The 22,229-nt window shown below is 40.9% G+C and overlaps 1 protein-coding gene and 1 long non-coding RNA gene across 3 annotated transcripts in view; one reads left to right on the top strand and one right to left on the bottom strand.

Annotated features, from left to right (window-relative positions):
• KCNQ3 (potassium voltage-gated channel subfamily Q member 3) overlaps positions 1-22,229 on the top strand; it is a 195,729-nt gene that overhangs the window by 128,683 nt on the left and 44,817 nt on the right. The window lies entirely within an intron of this gene.
• LOC137468820 (uncharacterized) overlaps positions 10,733-22,229 on the bottom strand; it is a 17,186-nt gene continuing 5,689 nt past the window's right edge. The window contains exon 2 of the long non-coding RNA XR_010996193.1: positions 10,733-11,122. This is a non-coding gene — a long non-coding RNA (uncharacterized lncRNA). The remainder of the gene's footprint in view (positions 11,123-22,229) is intronic.

The following is a 22,229-nucleotide window of genomic DNA, read 5'->3' on the forward strand; positions in this document are numbered from 1 at the left end:
CTGTGGAAGGTGTGTTCACATTTCAGATAAAGTCAACAAGTATAAAACATTTTGGTTAAGCAGAGACATTTCATTCTTAAACTAGAACAGAGCTCTCTCCTTTATGTACTGGGGAAGATGTGAAAATCAGCTTTTAGGTTTTTGCTCTTTTTGAGCACTGCTAAAGAGGTTTCACAGAACAGTACTGAATGTGTCAAAATGGAATAGTATATTACATTTTTGGTTCACCCTTCAAATGCAAACTCACATGTTCTCATACTAGAATTCCTTCATTTTTAAGTGAAGAAAGGATCCTTCAGACCACTAGTATAATCAACTCCTATAATGACAAGAAGAATCACAATGTCATTCTGCATCCATGGAAGAATTCCGTGAATATTGAGTTTTTTAAGAAAAAAAAAACATTTTTTTAAAGAAATAATCATATTTCTTTTTTCACTAAATTCTGTGAAGGAATATCCAGCACAGTACTCCCAGTATAAAAGAAGTAAGCAGGAAATAAATCTGTGTTGTCCTTTATAACCAAAATGCATTTAATAATTTGAACACCTTGGATAATTTATTTTGCTTCTAAATTGATACTTTGGGCTCACTAGGTTTTCAGAGAATGCTTGATTCACTATCAGAAACTGAAACAGGGACTACAAGTCCTGGTTCTCAACCCCATTTTAGATCCAAGGGAACCAGAACAGTCTCTGAGGAAAAGTTAAATGAAAAATTAATTTCTAATGCACTCCAAAGGCCACAGTTCTGTGGCTCTCTTCATCACTGGATTATTACTGACGATCTATTCCAATTTGGAACAGAGACAAGATGACAATTATGCTTCCTAACAAGTCTTGAAATAACACATCAGCTTTGAGGTACTACAAGAAAATTCTCTTTTCACATATTATTATTGGCTGAGAACACCAGGTTCTAATCTCATTTCTCTGCAAGTATCTCTTTGCACCAAATTCCAATTTCTTAATTAGTGAGAACAGAGCCACAAAAAGCCAAAACAAAATACAAAATAAATACATGATAGAGGAAGCTATCAGATCCAATATGGAAACAGAATTCAAAGAACACCGAGAGAGACATCTCGGAGAGCACCATACTCTTTGTCCCAGAACCCTGAAAAGCTGGCATATTGATTGTCATATGAGTGTTTTCAGTAAATCTATCAAAGTGGTAGAGGAATAGCCAGCAGGTTTCCTGGAGTCAAATGGTGAGAAATGGCCAAATGGTCTGTGCAGAAACCAGCTGGCACCCCGGCCTCAGGAGCAGACAGAGCTGTAAGAATTTCTTTCTTTTAAAAGACAGAGGTAAACAGAAAATGTAATGTGACTATGAAAGAGTAAATGCACTTGTAAGATACATCAGAAGTCTTTGTCCTGGAGAGGAGAATTATTGCTAAGATACTAAGATGTAAAACACTGCAAACGTGTTTTTATTTGAGGTCCATGGAGAACTTGTAGAAATTGAGCAAAAGGCAAGTCAGAAAATCAGCTTTGCTTTCCAGAGGCCTGCAGGCACTTGGAAAGAATGTCCAACTTCATCCAAAAATTTCCAGAAAGATAGAGAATGAGAAAGCTACAGTCCATATCTCTCTAGGAATCTGGCAATACTGGGAGCAGAGAAGTTCAAACTAGATCAGGTGCAGAGGTGGACCATGGGATAATGACAAAACCGAGAGATTATTTTCTTATGAGGAGAGATACACTGAGTCAGCTTGTTTTACTTCAGCAAAGTGGAGGCTGCAGAAATATATGTCGTCTGTCAATTCACCAGTGTGTGATCACTGGGGAGGCAGACACAATTGTTAACAGACAGGACAGTACTGGCACAACCAAATGCAATATATTGCTCATGATTATTTTAGGCTGAAAAAAAGAGGGTTAGACTAGTTGAGGAGTAAGATTATGTGATGCTCTTGCATCAGAAGCATCAGAGCAATGGAGATGCAGTCTGACCTGCTTTTGCACAGTATTATGTGACATCCTATGGCAGGAGGGATGTAATGACCCAAAGAATTTATTTCTGTCAGTTGTTTTGTTTTTCTGTAATTTGCCTCACAGATCACTGGTCTCTTAACCCCATAACCTGTTAGATTGAAAAATCCCAGTATCATCAAAATTAAGAAATTTCCTAATCAGTTAAGAAGCAGGAAGACAGTGCTAAACCGTGTCACTCTAGAATGCCCTGGACATTGGTAGATGTCACAGGCTGGGTAGGTGAGGCCCCCCCAAGACTGTTAGACCTGTTTTACATTCAAGCCACCAGAAATCCTAAAAAGATGTAATTATTCAGCCAGAACCACCAGACTTGCCTTCCATCCTAGAAAAGGAGGGCCGGAATAAACAGCAGACTGGATAATGGGCAGTTCACCAGTCTCCTTCCCTGCATATTTTAATATTGCTGACAACATCAAAGATCCCTTGTCATGGGTGTAGCAGAATCATAATATTAAAGCAAGTGTTCATTAATACAGTAGGACAACTTAATGATAGAAAGATAACAGTGACAGAACATACGACTTAGTTTAATATGTGCTTTTAAGATCTCTTCAGCATCTCCTCACTTGAAAAATTAATTCATTAGAGCTGTCAAATTTTGAAACATTAGGGAAAATCAGCAAGAATTTTAGAAGCTTTCAGGGGAAAAACAACAAGCTTTTATTTGCCATGTTGTGACCTAATCTGTTAATGAATCAAGAAGTGTTGCTGTGTGGCTCCTTGTAATAAATTAAAGAACATTCTGCAATCCCTCACACTCCTCCTTTGTGTGGGGTGTTTGCTTTTAGGGGTCTGATTTGCAAAACAGCTATATGGTGACATATCAGTTTGTTCACAAGATACACTCCCTCCTTATTACCATAAATTCTGGGAATTTTTCTGGGATAAAAATAGAGATTGGTCTTGCTTTACAAGATCCTCTAGAATCATACAGAGTCACATAAATTTGGGTGAATACTCTGCAGGTTTCCTCTGTCTAGGTGTCAGCAGTAGAATTTATAACTGGGTTTTAATTTGGAGCCATTCATTATTTCAGCTCTCTTTCAATTGCCTCTTTTCATATTTTGTTGCCTTGTCCTTTCCTAATGCAGCCTAACACCATCCTTGTGGCTGCCCAGCACAGAGCACTGAACAGATGTTTTCTTTGAGCTGTGCTCAGCCATATCTAGGTCCTTTCCCTCAGTAATTACAGTTAATTCTAGGAATCCTTAGTGAATATTAATAGTGGAAATGGTTCATCAAATATCCATAACATTACACTGAATGCTCTTTCACAATGCAGTGCTCAGTTACGCAGATGCATTACATCATCCTGAAGTTGCATGTACTTTTCTTTATGCTTAATTAGATTGAAAAAGAGTGCCTGGAGGAATGGGGAAATGTGCTATAGCTTCCATAAATCCCTAAAGCACATTATGCCCCACACTCAAAAATGTCTTTCTCCCTAGTGTTCCCCTATAATTTTTTGGTATTTGCAACATTTATCATCTAACATGATATAAAGGAGCTGGTTGCCTTAAAATTTATAAAGGTTTTCCCTCCTGTACCCTGCTCAGTTTCTCCTGTTTGATCCTGCAGTGAAAATGCAGATCTGCCATCATTACAGTCAGACCAAAATACTGCCTATAACTATGTCATTGACTGTCATCATCACAGGCTTAGCCTGTGACTTCATCCCCGGGCCAGAGAGGGGAGTGGAATGGGAAGCAAAGGAGAATGGCTGTGATTAAGTACAAATCACCAGAGCAATTGGAGAACGTGACCAGACTGTAAAAAGCACATGGAGACCTCTCTCAGTCTGATGAGTTCACAGGTTCTTTCCCTACTTACAAAAGCGTATTTTTGATGTTTGCCACCTTCTTTGCTCCTACTCTGTTTAAGGAAGGTTGGCTGGGCATAAAGGAAAGCTACAAAGGCAAATAGCCTGGACTTTGTACCTAGCAGCTGTAGTACTGCACCCATGGTGGAGGGCAGAGAGACATTTCTCTGAAGCACACAGTGCTCCCTGAAGCCAACAGGAGCATAGCTCTCTGTCTGCCCTCTGACTCAGGCAAGCAACTCTTACAGATCTCTCTTTATTGACTGATTTATTGAAAGAAATCTCAGATACATTCCTGTTGGCTTCTGTTATCAAGAGACCCTCAAGAAGACATGGCTCTCTTGCAGTCATGCAGAAAAATTTGCTCTGTAAAGCTGGACTCATAATGTATGTAATTAGCCCTCTAGGTAATTGTCCGTACCTCGCAGTCAGTCATTAAGCAGGACTGAACACTGCACAAAGTCTTGTGAAAATAGGACTTTTCTTAACACAATAAACATTTGACTAATGGTATTTCAGATCAAAGAAAGAAAGACATACTGTAAAGGATGGGAAAGAAGCTAAGGAATTATGTATTGCAGGGATGTCAAGCTGTCCAGGTGCCTCTGCAAAATGTTGCATGCAACAATTTGGGCAAAATTTGGGGTACCATGAATGTCAAGGTAATTGAAAAATGCAACCAGTGCCAAGTATAGTCCTCATTAAATGACATAACCACTCAAGGATGCTGTTGCAATCATGCTCCTGTAAACAGAGAAGAGAAATAAACCCAGTGGCCCAATGCTGTCCAGCAAAGTGTGTGCAGCTGGATTCAACTTGCATGCATTATCTTATAGGTTTGGCTTTCTCATAAATATGAATATTGATCTTTTAGCTCATTTTGTCCAAGGATCCCAAAGCAGTTGACAAGTACGAATTACTAAAGCTTTGCAACATCCAGAAGAGGAGGGTAACTGCTGCATTCTTTTAACACTCAGGCATAAAATGGCAAAGTGAGGTTAACTGACTTGTCTGGGGTCAGGCAGTGAGTCAGAATGGGAGTTGCAAAGTGGTACCCAGGGGTTACTGTTCTGTTGCTGCTGCGGAATATACACAAGAAGAGGAAACCGGGGAGTTGCCTGAACAGTGTTTGCTACAGCTGGTGCTGAGTCTCACCGCCCTGATCTCTGTGCATGGTGCCCTCAGGAGCTGAAGCACAAACATACTCTCAGCCCATATGCTTAGATGCTGGGAATACCCCAGAGAGCTCCTACGGGTGCTGTGAAGAGGATTCCTCCGGGCTCATGAATGCAGAGAATGATTTTAAACACTCTGTGAGCTCAGTATGGAAGGGGAATAGGCAGGACACCTTTTTCCAGCAACTTCTTAATTTCTATTGCTCCAGTCCTCCAGTTGGGAAAAGGTGTAGGGATTTTTTTTGTTTGTTTTATTGTGGTTTTTTGTCTTTTTTTTTTTTTATCCTGCGTTGCTAACAACAACAATAATATTGTTATGTTTCCTGATTCCAGGTTGCTGAAATTGCAATCATTTCACTGGTCTGAAATGCAGTTAAATCATGGAACTTCCATTTCACAGATGAGTAAATGGAGGCTAAGGAAGTGCATCTGTAGTAGAATTAAGAACCAGAAATCCTTTACTGACACTGAACAACTTTCCTTTGGTGGCTACAGGGAAGTTTTATATACATACATGTTAAAAATTTAGATTAATCTGCTGAGATATTACCCCGTACACTGACACTAAAGGCACTGTCTAACCCAAAGAACAATAAAGATCATTACCATAATTTCCAACCTAGCCAAAGCTATGGCTGAAATCACTAATGGTACCACAGTTCAGAAGTCTTGCTCTAAGCTAGAATGTTTTATTTCACAGCTGCAGAGGGCTATGGATGCACGGCCACTTACCAGGCCCAGCTGATACCTGTTAAACAATGATGCACTGATTGCTTTGGCTAAAGCAATTGTTTAGACCTCCAGTCTGAATTTTGGCTACATTAAAATAACTTTCATCTACCAGCCTTTTTCTCAGCGTAAGTGGAGTTTTTCCTGTCCCACATAAGCACTAGGCAGTGGCTGCTTTCCTGCTCCTGTCAGATGCCACTGGCAATGGATCTTCCACTCTCTGTCATCCCAAAATAAATTCTGCCCGAGTGAGCTATAAATCAGTAGATGGTCTCTGAGGCACAGTGGCTGTGTGTTGCTCAGCCTACACTGATACAATGGAGGGCACAGTGCCACTATCCAGCTGTTGAGATATGAATAAATGACAAGGAATTATGTACAGACAAATTTAAATACTGCTGACTTAGGGGAAATAAAATCACTGAAGCACTGAACGATGCTGGCAGGCTTGAAGCCAAAATCACATTTGCTTTTGTTCTGCTCTGACATGGGGTGTAACTGGGTTACCATGAAAACACTGAAATAATCTTTTTTTTAAGGTGAAGAACACAGAAACACTTCTGACAGTGGTCGGTAGCATGTGAACAACACTTATTGTTCATCAAGAATCAGACAGAATCACAGAATCATTGAATATGCTGAGGTGGAAGGGACCCCCCATCAGCATCACAGAATCCAGCTCCTGGCCCTGCAGAGGCCACCCCAAGAGTGTCACACCATGAGCCTGAGACTATGGTCCAAACACTTCTTGAACTCTGTCAGGCTTGGTGCTGTGACGGCTTTCCTGGAGAGCCTGTTCCAGTGCCCAACCACCCTCTGGGTGAAGAACCTTTTCCTGATATCCAACCTAAACCTGCACTGACACGACTTCAGGCCATTCCATTGGATCCTGTCCATTGGCCATTCCACCTGAGAGAAGAGATCAGGGTCTGCCCCTCTTCTTCCCCTCATGAGGAAACTGTAACTGCAACAAGGTCTCCCCTCAGTGTCCTCTCCTTCAGGCTGAACAATCCAAGTGACCTCAGCTGCTCTTCATACAGCTTCCCCTCCACATCTCCCGTGGGGTCCCTCATTCCCCATCTTCACACCTCCCCTTTGGCTACTCTCTAATAGGTCAGTATCTACCACCACATTGTGGTGCCCACTACTGGAGGTGAGGCTGCTCCAGTGCAGAGCAGAGCGGGACAATCCCCTCCCTTGCCTGGCTGGCCATGCTGTCCCTGATGTCCCCCAGGACAGGAATGTCCCTCCTGACTGCCAGGACATTGCTGGCTTATGTTCAGCTGTCCACAGACCAGGACCCCCAAGTCCCTTCCCACAGCTCTTTTCTCCAGTCTCTCATTCCCCAGTCTGTCCACACAACCAAGGCTGCCCCTGACTCTGGCTGTGGCTCTGACTGGCCTTCCAGACACTCAGATAGCCACTGGTCATTACAGCCAAGGTCATTACAGTTTACTCCACTAAAATACTAAAAACAACAAAAACAAATCCTCTAGAATGGGTGTCAAATAATATATTTTTTCCCATTTTTTATCTTTTTTAAATTTTGTATTAACTAACAAAGAAAATAGTAAGACATCCAGAATATATAAATTGGTTTACCAGTGATGGGTGCCCCAAACTTTCTAAAGGGAAATATGAACTGAAAGCACTTCCTCCCACCTTGAGGATGGGACTGTGGTTGGTCCCACAGCCGCTCTGGGCTGCTCCTCCTGCCTCTCCCTTCTCCCTGCCCCAACACAGGCCATTCCCTGGGCTGCAGCCCTTCAGTGGGGAGCTGTGCATCACAGGCAGCTGGCACAGCTCCCTGGGATAAACAGGAGAGCAACAGATGGCTGAGACAGAAAATCGTGCTGAGACTGGAAAAGAATTCCATAATTTCAAAGCCTTTGGCCTTTACAGTGCTAGGAATGGGTTTGGAGGATAGTTGCAATTCTATTTTTGGTTGTCTTGTTTGGGGACTCTTGGTTTTGCCAAACTCACATAGCACCAGGCACTGTCTGCAGGAGCCAAGGCAGGTCCAGCTGTATCATCTCTTGGAGCCAATCCACCACTGCAAGTGACAACTTCCAAATATTTCACTTTGACATTTACTTGGCTCATGTTATCTCACCATTAACACAATTCTGGAGCCTCATTGAGAGATACAAAGGACAACAAAAAATGCCTTTAAAACACCTGTTTCAGCCATCAAATTTCATTCACTAAGGATGAGTTTCTGTCATTGGCTAACACTGGTCATTTCTTTGTGCCTACACCGTGCCCTTGGCTCTCCAGGTCTTTCAGACTCAGTGGCTCACCCTGGGCTGCCTGGTGGCACTGCTTTTACCCTTGTGAGTACTTGCAGGAGGTGTTGAATTCCTACCTTCCTCTGCACAGCTATTATTTATTAATGTATTAGACCTTCACTCACTATATATTCTTGGATTTAGCTTTCAGTGAGATACACAGCTATTCAGCCTGTTCAGCTAACCACCGAAAGTCAATAAAATGCTGCAACCTGAGGAGGGAGAGAAGTTGCACATTCAAGGGTCTGAATTAGTCCACCTGAAACCACAGTGGTGTATCTTTCCCAGTAGGATTGGAATGGTGATTATGCCAAGAGAACTGGTAGGTGAGGGCAGACTTCATCCTTATAAGTGTTTAAACTCTCAAAGCCAGAAGGCTGTATATTAAAATTAAAGGTAAATGGATAAATATTTAAAGAAAACCAGGAAGGATTCATTTAGATGCTTTGAAAGTGGTAGCAATGTTTTGCTAAGATGAGAAAGGAGTTGCTAGACAGATATCTTGTTGGTTTGATTTTTTTTTTTCCCCAGCAAAATGTTTTGTTTTGTTTTTTTTTTTTTTTTTTTCCTAGGACAAACTTTGTATGTCTTTGTACAGTGTGTCCTCAGGGTGGGATGGCACAAGCAGGAGATTAAAAAAAAAAAAAACAGTGGGCAGTTACAAGAGAAATTCCAAGGTCTTTTGGCACTGAAAAGCCTTAGAGGCAAAAAACAAACAAACAAACAAACAAACAAACAAACAAAAAAAAAACACCAAACAAAAAAAAAAAACCCCACATTAAACTGTCTTTTGTGTACATCCCAGGAGAATGTTTTCTCCTTTGGTGTGTTGAATCTGTGTGTTTACTCATGTATTAAAATTGCTGCTTGGTCTGCAGTGTAAAGATAACATAAAATGAATCCTAAGTGCCAGATATAGGTTTACAGGCTGAGATGCTCTCTAAAGTTGTCATCACTTCTGGGTTGTGGCTGTGATGGGATGTAATGTTTTATGCTCTGCAGCTTCTGGACAAAGCCAAGGCTAAAGGGATTTAAAGAAACCAGCCAACAGACTAGGCTAGGACACTGCTACAGAGACACTCAGCAAGCAATGAGGAATTGCCAAGGAAGAGAAAACGTCCAGAGGAACAAGATCAAAAATGTAACCTTGCAAAGTTCATCCTGCCTTGCTGTGTTAAAGCTGCACCTTTAACTGGACTGGAGCTCATGGGGACTTGGGGACCAACATGAGTGGGTCCCAGACTGTCATGGGGAACAGGAGGGGGAGCAAATCACAGCTCTCAGAGAGGCAGAAACTGATCTCATTCCTTCAGCAAGGTCACAGCAGCCACTGTGATGAAGTTTTGCCTCTCATTCATAGTGCCAAAATCACTTTGGTGGGGCAGAGAAAGGTCAGTCTCAGAACGCAATGGCACCCAAGGGCGCCTGTCTTTGATGTGGTCCTACATAACCAAAAGTAACTCAACTTTTGTTGTGATGAAATTACCTGTGACGTTGTTGCCAGTCTTACCCTTTACATACTCCCAGTCTGGGAGTCTGCAGTGCTGTAGAAATGAACTTCTGCCCAAGGAGATCCTTCTGCTTTGTCTGACGTGCCATGTCACATGTTCCAGAGATGATTTTGACCCCATTTCTTGGGAGGATAAGTGCTCCTGGAAGTGGGACAGGAGCTGTGGTCATCAAAATGGGCTGTGTTGGGGAATAACATTTGGGCCATGTGACGTTTGGGGAGGGAGCAGGGGGGAAAAGGGGTCATTTCCCTTACTGTGTATACACTTCCTCGTGATGTGAGCCTAAAAGTGGCTGCTTTATGGCAGGGTTTCATTTGTGATTAATGAGCTATTATCAGCATCGTTAGAAAATCCACCATGGTTGTCACCAAATAACATTCATCTCCTACTCAGTTCCTGCTTTTGGCTGTCAGACTTTGGCTGAAATCAGACACAAGGTGGAAACATGGGAAAGCAATGGATGGCTTCAGTTTAGGTTGCATAAAGAGACCAGTTGCTGTGTGAAAGCCCACCAGTGTGTGTTTGGTATTGATAGCATTAGTGCAAGGTAATTAATATTCCAAGATTGTAAAGCTGCTCCAGATTCAATAATATGCCCGGCAAAGGAAACTACCAAGTCATTGTTTCTTAATAACACTGAACAGGCATTTATTTTCTTAATGAATTTTTAGTACTAGCCTCACAGTTCAGCACTGTCTCAACAAGCCTCCCTTAATCAAAGCTGCATTAGTACAAGGGGTCCTTGAAATTTCCTGAAAATACTGGACCTGTGACCTTAGTAAATTTGTACTTCCTGAAGTCCCCCTACAGCCAAACTCTGGATTTGTGCTGCATGCTGTGGTTACCTATGTAACTCAGGGGAAAGCAGCTCTAAGTGTGGTTTGACATCACCCAGGAGAATTGTGAAGATAGCAGAGTTAATTTACTGGGTTACTGTTAACACAGCTCCAATAGAAACCTTGTAATAGAAATGTTACCTCCCTGGTTTTGGATCCTGCCTCTGTGGAGTGTTTCAGAATGATGGAATCACAAGACCACTGCCAGACTGCACTGAGAGGCTGTACATGAAGTAACTCCTCAGCTCTCTGTCTGCTAGAATAAATTACTGAGGCACAGTGCTTTACGTTTGCTGGCAGCCAGACATCAGACTGATACCCAAAAAAAAAAAGAATAAAAATCGTAATTTTAAGAAGTGTGATTAGAGTCAAGCAGCTTCTTTGAATTATTTTCTATTCAATTGTGTGGACAATATCTCATAAAATAGAAAAGTGCAACTGTAAAGCTTCTGGCCTGTATTTGTGTGGGATGACAATTTCAGTTCCTGCTTGAGGTCTCTTCCTTGTCATCAGCAAGCAAACATCAGGCAGGTGAAGTAACCTTCTGTCAGTCTGTGGAAAGCAGCAGGGCATGCAGCACACAGAGCTTAGGTACCTCTTCATCAGCAGTAGAGTTTAGATGTTTTGAACATGGACATGTTGAATAAATGCAGCTGTTTCATTTTGGCACCAGGCTCTATAGAAGCGAGGGGCTCACTCTGAATGTAGAACTATCTACTGGCTGTACCTCACTCTTCTGTCCTGTTCCTCCTTCCTTCCATGATTACCTGCAAGACAGTAGAGATCTTACTCAGCTTGAAACTTCTCATCGTAAATATTTGCATTAAAGAGGATTGCAGTGACAGCATAACTCTGAGCTTGCATAAGGATGCCTGCCACTTTCTGGCTTTAAACAGTTTTCAGGTCCCCTTAGCAACTGGGTTTTGCAACAAAGTGCTTTTCATGAGTGCTAATCATCAAATATTGGTGCCCATGCTGGAGAGTTCACACTGATGCCCTCTTCATGTTGCAGCTGTTATTCAGAGATTTTCTCACATTATATGATGATAAGATCAAATGATCCTATCTTTAACATTTCCTTGAGGGTGAATGGAAGGTTTTACTTAAGAAATAATTATGTTATTTATTTTTCCCTTAGTTTGCTCTAGCTTTGCAAACAGACACAATTTCAAATCAGCACTGATACTGATGGAAAACTTTATTCCATTAGTTTGGAGTTTGGGTGGGATGCTGTCCCATAAACCCATGAAATGATCCCCATTGTTTACTGAATCACTGCATTTTAAATTAACATAAAGCTTCATCCATTTATATGTAGCTCTTTTCAGCAGGTAATGCCCTCCTTCGTTTTCACTTCATGGTAAAACCTTCTCTGTGTTGCCAGACAATTTGATCCAGAGCTTGATTTTGCAAAAAAAATAACCTGAAACCTCTTAGTTTTCTAACACTTCTCTCTCTCCAGTTTAAGGTAAAATATTCTTTCTAGTCTGTAACTGTCAGTTGCCTCCTAGAACAACTGCTGATTTTTTTTAGAGAATTAGTTAATGGAGGCAGGGAGGAAAGTGTACAATGCTATTTCATATTCTTCTGCAAAAGGGCAATAAAGCATCTCAGGTTTTTAACCTTGACTTTGAAATGGTTTTGTAATTATGCCTTCTTAAGACAGTAGGTTTTAAAGTCTTCTCATCACTGGCTGAGTGGGAGAAGGAATCTTGTCATTCATGATGGCTGATAACTCGCTTGCCAGATCAAAATTAAGAATAACCTTTCACCAGCAGCTCTAGCACAGACATCATCCTTTCTGACTTCTCAGTGGTTACCAATGAGATTACAGCCAGATTGCACATGACAAACCAAAAATATCCCCAGCAGTCTGTTAAAATTTAACTCCCCCAAAAGATTACATCCTCTCAAGCTCTGCAGCTTGGTGTAGTTCAGCTGATCAATGAGAGCTGAATCATATGCTTTGCTATTTCAAAGTTTCCAGAAACCTCAATCAGAAAAGAATTTGTGCTGCAAACAGGGAATGATGTATCATGGTGCAACATCCAGCACAGATTGCACAGTAATGTCTTTGCAGGATTAAAGCCCCAGGCCTTCAGAACTGACACTGTAAAATTCAAAACTAATTCTTCTAATAAAACCTTAGCTAAATCCTGCCTGCTTCCCTTCCCTGAGCCTTTAATTGCTCTAGTAGGTTTCTCCTGTTCTGTTGGAAAACATAAAACTACAGCATTAGCTAAAGGCACCTCAATTTATTGCCTATTCCAAGCCATTACAATGAAAAGGGTTTTTTTACAGTTGTAAGATCCCTCTTTAAGACTTCCCCCAGTCACCACAGACACAGGCACTCAGAACTGGTGGGGTAAAAATTCCTCAGCTGACAGCAGATAGGCTGAAAAAATAAAAAGAGAAAATTTCAAAGAAGAATAAACAGCAACTTTGAATGTCTTGATTTCAGTGCACAGTGACAGTACGTTTGGGGTCATCTTCCCCAAAGAGGAAAATTACCAGGCATCAGAAGTGTTTAGTCATTGAAGTGTGGAGATTTTCACATGAAGGAGTTTGGCTTTGGGCTTTGCTCTCTGACTGTCACCATTTCTCTGTGCCTACTGTCTCTCATTATTGTCCTGTTCTTTTCTTCCCTTCTTGGGCTCATGCTTTTGAGTTCTGGTGTCTTCACTATTAAAGTCACCAAGAGTTTTATCAGTAATTTCTAAAAGCATAAGATCAAGTTCCTAATTTTCTTTCATACTCTTTCTTAAATTTCCCAAATGTTTCTTTCTAGGCTTTCTGGGCTTCCCCAAAGTGCATGTGTTCATTCTGTTTCTCTTTCTTTTTCTTTTTTTTCTTTTTTTTTTTTTTTAGCTAAAGAGTAAAAACACTTCAAAAAATCAATTAATAACTTGATTTTCCAGATTTCCTCAAGCTTTTTGGGGAATTCTCTTTGGGATAGAGGTAGTTTAGATTTTATCTCTCCTTGGAATAGCAAACTAATGTATGTAGGATCTTCAGTTGCCAGAAAATAAATTCAGAATACACATGCACGTGCTTACTCCTACATACAAACTTTCCCAAAAGTAATTTGGTATTCGTGTTTAAAAATAATTTAATAATTTCTGGCTGCTCACACCTAAGCCCTGTGAACAATGTATGCAGTTGAAACTGCTAAATTAAACCCTCCTGACTCCATAATGCTGGTACATCAAGCAGATGTGTTCCGGAGTACTACCCACTGCCTCCATAGCTCCTGAATAGCTGCACATAAAGAGAGAACATTCATGTAACACTATCTATAAATATAGCAACCAGAATACACTCCAGAGATGCTGTGAGGGCTCCAAAGTTAAGTTTGGTTTGAGGTTTTGAGCTCAAATCAGAGCTAAAACTGATGTTATAATGATTGAATACACTTTCCAGATTTAACATCTTCACAACCCTATTTAATTTCCTGTAATATTTTTAGCTCACATGAAAAGATGTTCTCCCTATTCATCAAAAATTATTTTAAACCTGACAGGAGGAAAATGAAGTTACTGATGTCTGCTTCCTTTATTTAGTGCTTTTCACTTACAACCTGTGCTCTTACATCGGTTCCGGGAACCAGGGAGAAGAGCTGGTCAGTAAAATTGTAGGAAGTGTAGGAAGACAGAATAAGGAGACAGATGTGCATCTTAGACCAGAAGTTATACTGAGTAAGTTTGGTGATGATACAAAATTGGAAGGAGCTGTTAACTCCTTAAGGGCAGAGAGACCTCAACAAATCAGAGACATGGGCCATCATCAACCAAATGAAGTTTAGCAAGGGCAGGTTCTGGATTCTGCAGCTGGGACAAGACACCCCTGGTTGTGTGGGGAATCAGAGGCTGGAGAGCAGAGCTCTGGGAAGGGAATTGGGGGTCCTGGTTGACAGAAAGCTGAACATTAACCAGCAGTGTCATGGCAGCCAGGAGAGACATCCCTGTTTTGGGGGACATCAGGCAGAGCATCACCAGCCAGGCAAGGCAGGGCATTGTCCTGCTCTGCTCTGCACTGGGGCAGCCTCACCTCAAGCCCTGTGTGCTGTTTTGGTCACCACAATTAAAAAAAACAACACATTAAGCTATTAGAGGACATCCAGATGAGGTCATGAGGTGGTGAAGGGTCTTGAGGTGAAGCCAAAAAATATGTAGCTGAGGTCATTTGGATTGGTCAGACTGGAGAAGAGGAGACCAAGGTGAGACCCCATTGCAGTTACAGCTTCCTCAGGAGGGGAAAAGGAGAGGCAAACACTGACCACTTCTCTCTGGTGACCAGTGACAGGACCCGAGGAAATGGCCTCAAGCTGTGTCAGGGGAGGCTTAGGCTGGATAATAGGAAAGGATTCTTCACCCAGAGGGTAGTCGGGCACTGGAAAAGGCTCCCCAGGGAAGTGATAACAGCACCAAGCCTGAGAGAGTTCAAGAAGCACTTTGACAATTCTCTCAGGCATGTTTCTCATGGTGCCCTGTGCAAGGCCAGGATCTGGATTTGATGATGTTGATGGGTCCCTTCCAACTCAGCATATTCTATGATTCTCTGATCTTTCTGATTTATTTCATTGGTCTTCCACTGCACGTGCAAGAGTTACAGCCCCTTCTGCACCTCTGACCCTTCATAGTCAGGCTCCAGGATATGAAGGTGGGGTCCTCTGTTTCATTGCAAAGGCTACAAGGACCAACAGCTTCAGTCACATGCAGTCACATAAAATTAAGTATTTCCTGCAGATTATATCAGAGTCAATCTACTTATACACTGCATTCACCAGAACAATGACAGCTACCTCTACAATGAGCCTGAAACACTAAAAAAAGAAAAAGGCCTGTACTGAAGACCAAGCATTTCAAGAGTGAGACACTAATTATTTCCTGCTATAATAAAATAACTACCAGATTAGACTAAGAAATAGACTATGCCTTATGTTCTAGGCAAAAGAAAAGAAAATATCCAGGCCTAAGCCAATGCTTGATGCCAGAGTGAAATGAAGAGATATCCCTCCCTGTTGCCAAATCTGGTGGTTGGCTTAAGTCAGACTTTGGAAGTAAGATGGAAGAAGTGTGTCATCCTGTGCATCAAAGACTTCCTGGATTTTATCCAGGAAGCTCGAGCTGTCATTACTTTCCTTAAATGGTGGCCTTTGTATATGTACTGGTCCTAGGAAACAAAAAATGCAAATATGGAACATGTTTTAGTGGGATTTGGAAATACCTGAGCCTTCTTTAACCGGGCTAAAATGATAATGGGAGCAGATTAACTGTGAAAACTCAGGATTTTGTGCCCTCATATTCATTAATTGCTTCTTAGTATGAAAAATCAACCCATTCCACTTCAGCTGCATTTGTCCTAAGGCCTTGATAGACTCATTAATTCTGACACTCTCATACTAAAACACTGTATAATTAAGTTAGAGGTACTAACAAGTAACTGTAATAGTATGGCTTGCTGTTTTACCAGATTTGTTTCTCCAGCTTTAAGGTAAGCTTTTAAGGGTGTGTGTACAAAAACTTCTTCTCAGGGACCACAGTAAATTTATTTTTTACTCACTGGGATTGAAATCCCATCGCAGAGTAACCAGAGGGATGTCAATGTAAATTTGACATCTTAGTGAAGACTGGGCAATAGATTTACTTGGCCTGAACTCCCTGCAACTTACTGCAACTTAGATTATTTGACAACACTGCACATCAGCTTTTCCTAACAATCTGGTCTGTAGACTATGGTCCATTCACAGATCCAGTGGTGCTGCAAAACAAACTCACATCAATCAGTCAGGGAAAGATTTCTTACTGTGCAGAATGCAAAGAGAATGGGCTGCCCTCACTTTGTCCACAGGGAGAGAAGAGAAGAAAGGATCTGTGCTAAAAGATGCAAAGGCTAAACTTCCTGTCACAGGAGCTGTGGATAAAAAGAGCAGTGGTGGTGTAGAGGAATGCTTTTTCTTGGAAATCGACACAGGCAAAATACTGTGTTAATAGACCAAATTTCACTGGAAATTAAACCAGATTTTTAATCCAGTTTGATTTTATGCAGTTCCTATAAACCTTTTCTTGCACCAGACTCTTCACCTTTGCTTTGTGCTCCATAGCAGGTTGTAGTTTGTCATTCATGATCAGTCAGATGACAAGGATTCACAGCTCTGGCCCATTTCCAGAATAATACCCCAGAAAATGGCATTAGCTGGAAGCCAGGGGAAGGCAACTGAATGTCAAATATTCTTAAGTCTCTCCTTAGAACAGAACTGGGAATGTCTCAGAGACTCTAGATTATGTCAGATAAAGTAGCCATTTTTAAGCATATTAAGCACTTTTAAGCAAGTGTAGGAGCCTTATCTCAGTCTGATCCCAGGGGATGGGCTTTTACCTAGTAATGATGGACACCACGATGCAACTCCACTCTCGTGCTGCTTCTCCATGGGGAAAGAAAGTTCCTCCCCTAGGTTCTGTTGCATACTTCCAGCCCTGTATGGAGTCTCACAGTACACTTGGTGCATGTGAGCCAAGCCCCAGATTTTTTGTGTTTTTGAAAGAGATGGCTCCACTATACAAACCAATAGGAGTGTCAGAGTCCTGGCTCTGAGCACAGTGTCACATGGATGAAAATCCCTTTGGGATGAGAACCTGGCCACAGTCTCCCAATCACACCTTCCCCAGATGGCAACATGCTTGATGCCAGGCCCTTGCTCTCAGTGCAGAAATGAAACCACTCCCTGTAACTCAGTCTCACACCAATCAAACCACTGCCACAGGTCTTCTGTCTTTTAATACCTGCCTTTCAAAATATATTTATGGACTTCTCTGATACTTCTATAAGAACACTGGGAAATGTTTTTAATATCTATTTGTTCAGAAGATAAAAGACGGACAAAAAGTGGATTTTGACCCTAAAATGTCAGGTGTTGCCTTGATGGTTTAACTCATTATAAGATATGTGTGGTCTGGATAGAAATGTGAGGGGGATGATCAATTGTTTAAAGACAAATTCCTTTATAATAGTGTTTTTTTCAACATCTTGCCTTTAAACTGATGAGAATATGTCAATAACTTTTAAGTGCTTCAGCAAAGGTTCTTACAGAGGCTGTGTCATGTGGAATTTCTGTAAGATCTGCATCTCCTTAGGAAAGAGAATTGAAGGGTCTGCAGCTGCAGACCCATGGTGCTGATGAAGCGTTGAGGCCAACACAGCAACAGCTGAAGTGTGGGGTGCAGATGAGTTAATTGTGCTCCTTTCCCATCTCCAATTCACATTCATTAGCAAATAATGAGTTGTGTTAGCATGGCAAATGAATCACAGCCTCGCTGGAGGTGAACTTTGGATAAGCTCTTTGGAGGTCGTTGTGTCGTCAGGACTGTGATTACGCAACGGAACGGTATCATTAGCACACAGTATTTGTACCTATGCAAATCTGATGATGTTTCAGAGTATTTCTGCTGGTTTGCATTAGCATGAACGATTAATCAGCATTCAAAACTCAGAATGATCATCTGTGAGCATGTAACATTTCATTTGATGCCTGAAGTTGAAGTCTTTTGTGGAGGGTATCAGTCTTTTCCAGACCTGTCCAATTTTATTCCTGAAATGTTTCACCAGCATCTGCAACAATGCTTCTTAACACAATGTATGATGGCCCTTTTGCTGAACTGACTTGTTAATGTCTCAGATTGCATTGTCCCTGTTGAACCTGACAGATTCAAACAATGACAATTCTATCAAACCCTCAGGGAAAAATGGCAATATAGAAGGAGATATTTTTGTTTTCATTTGAAGAAAGAAATCTATTGAGTTGAATAAGTAAATTGAAATGGCAGAGATTTCAGCATATGTAAAGTACATTTAGAAAAATAGAAAAAAATGCTGTAATGAGAAGTACTGCATGCAGAATACAATCTAGCAAAACAGTTAAGCCTGTGCTAAGAAACGCTATTAGGACTACCATGTTTGTGTCCTCAAAACCCGTGAATCTTTGTGTGTCTCCTAGATGGAACACACATCCATCTGTTGTCTGTAACAGAGGAATGCTGGGCACAGTGAGACACAGTCTTGACATAACTTTCTTATTCTTACTTAACATCCATGGAAACAGGAATTCCTTTTCTTAATTGAAGCCTTGCCACCTTCTTCTGTTGTGGTGTCAGTGCAGAGAGTGACTGGAATTTCAGCATAATAATGAATCAATAAGGGTAGAGAGTTAAATCCATTTTCAGGTATAGCATGACTGATCTGACCAGCCAGCCAGCCAGTAAAGCTCACTCAGTGAGCTGAACAACCCTCTGAGCTCCACAGACAGTACCAGCTACATTAGTGGGACAGCAGACACTTAAATCATCTGCACACACAGATATTTGGGTGCCTGAATTGAATATCCAAATTATGCCTTGAATCTCATCTCTTGCAGGTGAACAGAAACAGAAATTCTGGAGCAGCAAGTAACAATACTGGTGTTCTGCTGCCAGCTTGCAGTGCCTCTGCCAGTTCTGAATACTGGGGTGATGGGGAAGGTTTGCATCAGACACGTAGAGATTTTACCTTTATCTGTAAAATTAAGACTGTTGCAGAGGGTCAAATTTCAGGCCTAGGTTTTGTTGACCTCCCAGACAACGATGATGGTTGATACAGGTATCTAAAAGGTGTGAGAAGTCAGGTTTTTCTCCCTTTATGTTCCACCAGGACATGTCCGGGGATAGGGAGCTACACTTGCCATGTGTCTTCACATGAGCACTAGGCTGTAACTCTTTTCTGAGTGAAAGACCTATTGACTGAGATGATCCCTCCAGTACCTCAAGTCTATGATTAAATAGGGACCTTAGCATTGGCTATCTACAGCACTGGCTACACATTTCTATTTGGTATAATGTGGCTTGAAGTTGTTCTCAACACTGATTAATTATAGGCTGTAACTGTTTCAGGGGTGTTTACTGAAGTAGTCTTGATCAAGATGCTTATGACTGATTGTACATTGATTGTTCTATTGCTTACCGGCAGCACTAGTCCCAAAAAGTGTCAGAATTCTGGTCTATATTCAAAGTAGTCCATATTCTTTTTAAACAGGAAATTAAGGAGCCAGTCTCAGGCAGTTTATCTGGGGACCTAAAATTAATAATGAGTTGTTCTTAGAAATACCTCCCAGTACCATTTTTACACTTGAGTGTAGATGACTTCTATTGTACTTCCACAGACAAGACAACTATAAAAGTAAGATTTTTCAGAGAAAAAAAAAAGCTTAGCTTCTCCTGTGAAGGAGAGTCATAGCTAGAAAAAAAAATTAAAAACCCCAAGTACTGAAAGGCCAGTAGAATTATGAGACCTGATAACTACTAGTTTTCAAGTAATTTGAATTCTGAGGATGCTGTGGTAAGTCTAATGATAAAGCTAATTACTCACAAGAACAAAATTTGAAAGAGTTTAATGGTGAATGCTTCACATTAAATTAATGACACTATTTTGGTCACTGTGACATTTTAAAAAAAAAGCACATGTCTGTATTCAGCTTGTTTGTAAAGTTGTTAGACACATCTCAAGGTGCCTGCTTTAGGTGTACACTAAACAGATGTAATGTGGCTGCGGATGCTGTTTGTCTAACACAAGTGATTCAACATGCCCACAATAGAAAGCACATAATTAAGTTCTGCACACACCATTACGGGAGTTATGGGGCAAGCTAAGAAATATTTCACCCTTCAGACTCTTGAGGGAACTTGTGCTCCTTCTTCCAGCATTGATCTTTATGTTCTTTCCTTCAAAGGACAGAAGAATACAAAAGTGTGGGAAACATTTCAAACACAAATATTGTTTTGCCAGGAATATTGAGTCACTGTTTTTAAGCAAGAAATGTCACACTGTGCACAAATGCAGGAGCAGCTTTTCCCATGAGTCTGCACAATGGAAATTAATAATGCAGTCACTATTTTGTGCACAGTGTTGCATTTTTCAACCTTGCTTCACTGCTTAAACTCACATCAGTTTCATTCTTTCTGTAATTATTTAACACGTGGAAGTTCTTTATGTTGGAAGATACAGTCGTAGAGAAATATTTTCTCACTTCCTGAAAATAGTTCTGGTTTTTCTGTTTTATTTATTTATTTATTTATTCATTTATTTTAATCTGTTTATTTATTTCCAGAACAGGTTTTTTATTAGTGCCCTAATTTACAGAGCAGGGAATAAATGGCACATGTCTGTCTCTTCATCCTTTATTACAGCATTAACCTTTCGATTATCTGCTCAAAACAGGGTTTAAATTGCAACCATTAGATCCAGCAATGACTTCATCAGCTAATTTAGCAGCAATCCCAACCAGTCAGTTGATGGCCCACAGATCCAAACTTCATGAGTTAGATGATAAAAGGAGAAACAAGAAATAACAGCTAAAACCAGATTGAATTCAGGGGTTATTGGCTCCTCTCCACTTTCTTTTATGGTACAGCAAGTTAGCTAGATTGGAGTCACACAATGCTCCTAATTGATAAGGTAGCAGTGCATCAGATCAGACATTTTTTGCATGCATGAATTTCCATAATTACCTCCATTCAGCTGGGAACAAATAAAGTATAGATTAATTTTCTAGGATTCACACATAAAAATCCACATTTATTTCATAGGTATATATGAAACATACCACTGTGCTTTTGGGAGCTACCAGTTCCTGGTTTAGAGTCAGCATGCATTGGTGTGGTTTGTATGCTTCTGCCTGCCCTCAAGTTCTCCTCCCCCCTCCATCCACTCCGCCTGCAAGATGACAAGTTCTTCTCTGTTACAGTTTGGTGCCCAATAGGAACTGAGAAAACTTGAAATATTAAACTGGGAAGATTCAGATAACTCCACCCTACCATCAGCCTGTGGGCTGGATCCCATCACTTTGGCAATACTCGGTTTAGGGGGAGCTGTTACCTGGACCTGGAGTATACTTGGCAGAGTTGTTGTGGGGTGCAGATCATATGCAGCCATGCATCTCTTCCTTACACAGCTGTAAATCTTTAACAAGGCTAAAAAGTCTATTGCAGCATTTTCTTCTCAATGTCCCTTTCCAAGGGAGAGCTGAGATCCTTGCAGAAAGTGCTGATGTTCTCACGTAGGGGTGACTGTGTGATGAGTTTTAGAAGGTACAGGCAAAGACACAATCCCAGCTGAAAATTGCTTTTCCAATTGGCAATCCCACATGGCTGAAGTGCTACATTGGATTGGAATTATTGGTATTTTTGAAAATATGGGGTTTGCAATGTATGGTCAAAAATAGAAAAAAAAAACCAACTATCAATACCCCTAAATGGATTGAAGTCTTGCATAAAGAGCAAAGATTCTCTTTTCAGTTCATTGTAAGAATCTATCTGACCACCAAATTATTATTATAAATTTCCTACCTAGTAACTCTGTATTAGAGACTATGGAGGCTTTTTATGGACACTGCTGTTTTCATATTAGAAATTTACTTTCAGCTGTGACAGCTTTGGAGGACCTAATATATTTGATGTGTGTGCCTGCAAGAAAAGGCAGTTTGGTCAGGTGGAAGAAAGGGTGGGTGGGCTCTTTGACTGGGTTTTCCTGTTTGTTTTCTCTGTCTGCTACAGCCTTTTGATCTTTATTGATTTCAAATAGGAAGGTGGAAAAAATTACAACACTGTGTTCAATCAAGGCAGAAGTCACAACTGTGTGTTCAGAAGTTACCCTCATTTGCATTTTTTTGAGTTTTCTGAAATTTTATTCAGGGAATATAATTAATTCATCTCCTTTCTAAAGAAGCAATAAAAGGTTTGTGGGGGAGATCAGTACATGACTTTGTGAGACATCCTAAATCTTGTGTACCCCTAAGATTTTGTCATGTTTGGAAGTAGACTCTTAGATCTTTTGTCCCTCTGGACACAG

This window comes from Anomalospiza imberbis, chromosome 1, assembly GCF_031753505.1.
Source record: "Anomalospiza imberbis isolate Cuckoo-Finch-1a 21T00152 chromosome 1, ASM3175350v1, whole genome shotgun sequence".
In the NCBI taxonomy this organism is placed as follows: domain Eukaryota; kingdom Metazoa; phylum Chordata; class Aves; order Passeriformes; family Viduidae; genus Anomalospiza; species Anomalospiza imberbis.